General features: G+C 32.3%; 1 long non-coding RNA gene across 1 annotated transcript in view; it reads left to right on the plus strand.

Moving 5' to 3' along the window:
* LOC110270295 overlaps nucleotides 1-4,019 on the plus strand; it is a 6,857-nt gene extending 2,838 nt beyond the window's left edge. The window contains exon 2 of the long non-coding RNA XR_002359685.1: nucleotides 3,164-4,019. This is a non-coding gene — a long non-coding RNA (uncharacterized LOC110270295). The remainder of the gene's footprint in view (nucleotides 1-3,163) is intronic.

A 4,736-nucleotide genomic window follows, 5' to 3' on the forward strand; every position in this document is an offset into this window, starting at 1 on the left:
AAGTCTGATAAAAGACATAATATATATAATTTTTTATTAAAATAAAAAATAAAAATATTAAAAATGACTTTTTTTTAATTATTTATATGCAATATACTAAATTTAATCTTTATAATAATATTTAAATTTTTAAAGTATTTAAAATATAAGAAAATAATTTATAATAAAATATAATAAATTTAATAATTTTTTTATTATAAAATATATTTTAACAAATTCAAATAAACCTGACAAATCTATTAGGTTATTTTATGAGCTGAGTATAGCCTATTAACAAAATTAAATTTTTAAATAAGTCTGAAATTATTTTATGATTGGCCAGACTAGATTACGGCCACTTGACTTATTTCCACCGTTACTTGAAAGTTGAAACCAAAATCGTTTATGGCAGCAGTAATAGTAGTATGAGTCCATTGCAACATCGCATCACATGATACTATATTATTTATATATTTATATTACAACAATAATATATATTGTATGTCGCTACATTATGATTATTGTATCTTCTCAAAATTGTAAAAAAAATATAAAGTAATCTAACATTTTTATCTGCTATTAAATGATGTGTAAATTTTACCAAATTTTTTTGACACATAATGAATGTGTAGATAAAACAAGTTGTTTGAGAAATAGTATTTGTCACTTTCAAAGTTCAACCACATCCAACACAGTTATGTCATTTAGAGCCGGCCATGTCAATTCCTACAAACAGGGTTGGTAAGCCTCACCCTCCAACCTTAGTTTTTTGTTGGTTCTAGAAGCACTGGGTAGCAAGATTGCATTAAATTAAGGGAAAAGAATCTGTGTGGTTGGTGACCCACCTCCTTGCCTCCATGGATTTCCCACCTCATGTATTTCCACTCAAAGTGGCCCCTTCATTCATTACTACTCTGCTCCTAGCTAGCTCCAATCTATCTATCCCATGCTTTTCAACTTCCTCACCTTATTCATTCATATATACTCTTCCCTCAAAACAATTTCTCCTTTCCTTTTTCATCTTTTATTTTAATTATTCTTATCAGCTTGAAATCTAATTCTAATATACTAATAGTATAAAATATTTTACATAATTATTTAATTATATTTATTTTTTTAAATAATTATTTATACAATTAAAATTAAAAAATAATTATTTTTACTAACATGTAATTGAATATACTTATAAAATACCACAAAGTTCACCAAATTCAATTCATCTTTGTATCTTACACCAAATCATCACATTTACTTATAAAATTGATTATTGGCATTAGTCTAATAATTCATGACCACGTATGGATTTTTTCTGGGATGGGACCATGTGAGAAGATTAGATTAAGATGGACCCGAAAAAGTGGAGGACCAATATATAATTATGCAGTTGTTCAACGCCATGTGGCATATATTCCATATAATTACCAAAATCATTATATTAATAGCTGAGGCATCCTATCTTGTTTGACTCATTCATCCACGTTGACAAACAAATCCAAGAGTGTGTTCTCGGTTTTTTGTTTTGTCATCTCTGAATGAATAATCAAGTGCCTCTAATTCGAACCTTCCATTTCACTACTCTTGTAACTGCATGTATAGCTATGCATTTTACTTTTTTACCCAACACGCAGAATCGGATTCCATTTTGTTGAAACAGATTAGATCAAGTTCGGTCGAATTCAATTTATCATGTGCCGTGATCTGTATACGTGAACCAAGGAAAAAAAGGAGAAGGAAACTCGTATATTTAATTTGTGGATAGTGTATATAATTGTATCCAATCTGGAAGATAGAGGCTTACGTGTAAGTGATGGTGATGTCTCAAAATTTCAAGGCTATACAATTACCTGCCCTAAAATTCACTTGGTCCTTGCCTACATATATCTGTCCTTGAAGTTTAATTATATAAGACAAGAAAAAGAAAAGAAAAAGGTGTGCGGTCGTCTCATATCAAGAGGCCAATAATTTACATTAACTACACGGTCCTTAGCTCCTTCTTACAAGCGCAAGTAGACTAGTCGTCTAGTCCATTCATTCAAAGTTCAAACCCTTCAACCCTCCTCTCTTCAAAGAAATGAATTTGTGTCAACTCTTTTTTTTTTCATATTATTTTATCAGAAATGTATATCAGTATAACTTTTCTTTCTCTCCTTTCTTTTATAGGTGGTTAGTTACTCACATCATCTTTTTAATTTTATACTAAAATAGTCAAATAATTTAACTAAATATATTAAATTATCTAATAATCTTTAACTATGAATTTTATATAAAATAAAAATGCCTTTAGTTTGAATAGTCATCACCTATTGGACCGGTCACATAAACCAATGATAAATACCTTTTTTTCCCCATACATTACCAACAATTTTTACTCAAAATTCAAATAATTCCAAAGAATTGCAATGCTCTAACAAATTAGGCTCAACCGCTAAGCTCCATTAATTGAAATTACAAGAGTAAAAACTGTCAAAATCTATCCTAATAAAATTGCCGTTCGCTTAAGTCTTTTTTTTTTAAATAAAAACAAGATGTGACATTTGCAGGGATTTTTTTTTTTTTTTCGGTGACATTATTATTTTTTTTTATCATCATTTAGTTATTAATTTAATTTTTTAATTTAATAATCTAATAATATACTTTATCTCATATTTTTAAATATGTGTGTGTGATGGAGTACCACGTCGACTATATATATGATGAATCGTCCTATTTCAAGAGTATAAATAGAGCATCATGATTCATGCCTCCAATTTTGGCATAATAAAATACCTTATTAAAGCCAATGAGTTATAATTCAAATGACATAGTTTTTCCATACTCACTTAAAAGGTCGCAGGTTTGCTTATCTTTAAAAAAAATACCTTATTATAAATGATTCCATGAATTATGACTTCCAAATTCTAATAAGAATTTATCCATAAATTATAGCAATTAGGAAGTGAAGGCGCTTGCCATTAGGTCAAAATTGTTCTGCTAGGATTTTTTTATAATAGAATTTTTGTGTCGTCTAAATCAACATTTACCCTATCAAACCTTTCAATATTGTTTCTTCTCTCCATACAACCCTTCCTATGTTTCACCTATCGCTTCTATGAATTTTGCTCTCATAACCTTTAGTCATATCTCTATTTTTGGAGCTGTTGGTGGTAGGCTGATGAAGGATCAGGAAGATAACGTAAGGGAAGAGGATGATGATAGTGATGAAGAAATTGATAGCGTTGTTCTTTTGGAGAAAGAGGACATTAAGAAAGGAAAGGAAGTCTGTACTAACAGTCTTGTTGGTAGAATATCTTCAGAGAGAAAATTTTTAGTTGGTACAATGGAAAGTGCCATGAAAGCGATCTGGGAGAATCCCGATGAATTTCGAGTGGTGGAAAGACTAAAGAACCAATTCTAATTTTTCTTCAATTCTGAAACGGACATAATGAGGGTGGAAAACAGTTCCCATGACTCTTCAAGGACTATGTCCTTTATGTAAGAAGATGGTGTGAGGCTGACTAGGAGAACAAGAACAAAATCTAATCCTTCCCAACTTGAATTCAACTTTGGGGAGTTCTGGAGAGCTTCAAGACACTGGAGGTTGCAAGAAAATTTGGATGCAATATAGGTGAGGTGTTGGATGTAGGCTTTTTTGAAATCAGGGGTGTGGAATCTAGAATTGTCAAGGCAAAAGTTAAAATCAAGGCGGATTAAAGGGTTAAGGATATAGTGAGGCTTGTTATTCCAAAATGAAAAATCATGGAAATAGGCATACGGTATGAAAGATGTGGCAAATTCTACACATATTGTGCTCATTTGGGACATCAACCGAGAGTTTGCAATATACTAATGAAAAACACTGCAGAGAATAGGGTGAGATAGAATAAGATTGGTGATTGGCTTAGGCAGATTAGATAGGCAAAAGAGTGGAGACTGAGAAAAACGGCAACTCGGGTAATCATTCTGAACAATAGCAGCAGAGGAATAAATCCATGAAGAAACCAATCCCAGTTTGGCTACTTAATAGCTTTTCAAGTCTATCACTCACAGAGAATAAAATAGATTTAGAAGAGTTAAGAACTAAATCAAAGCAATCTGCACTAAAAGAAACAACAGGAGACTCAGAGAAACATTGTGAACCAGGGATTAATGCCAACAATAGGAGGGTGGGGGAGGATTCGATTGTTGCTGTGAACATGGACAAAGGCCTAAAGGGAGGTAAAACTAGTGATCCAAATGGAGAAATGGCTAACCTCAAGCAACTAGTGCGTCGAAAGGCAAATGACTACAAGGTTGTCTATGGAGTGAAAAGAAATAATGATGACAAGGAGAGCTTGGAAAAGTAAAAGAAAATCTGTCAGCATAAAGATCAAGTAGAGAAAACTGAAGTAGAGGGCACCAACTGGCAAATGGCACCCACAGAGCCATGAAAGTATCAGCGTGGAACTGTCAAAATTTGGGAAGATCTCTAACAGTCCATAACCTCAAAGAGATCTGCCAATCCCACTCCTTCGAGGTTGGTTTTTTATGTGAAACCAAAAACTAGCCTCGCCGGGTGAAAACAAAGCTGAGACAGTGTGATTTTCATGATTGGTTTCTTTTAATCTAGTTGATATTGCAAGAGGTATTGCTTTGGCTTGGAAAGAGGGTATTGACTTGAGGGTTATTAATTCAGGTGACTACTTTGTGCAGCGAGGGTTAGAGATCTAAACAAGTAGGAGAAATGGGGGTTGATAGGGGTGCATCTTGTAAGTCTCTGGATTTTTAGAAATTTAATAATA

This window comes from Arachis ipaensis, chromosome B03 (assembly GCF_000816755.2).
Source record: "Arachis ipaensis cultivar K30076 chromosome B03, Araip1.1, whole genome shotgun sequence".
Taxonomy (NCBI): domain Eukaryota; kingdom Viridiplantae; phylum Streptophyta; class Magnoliopsida; order Fabales; family Fabaceae; genus Arachis; species Arachis ipaensis.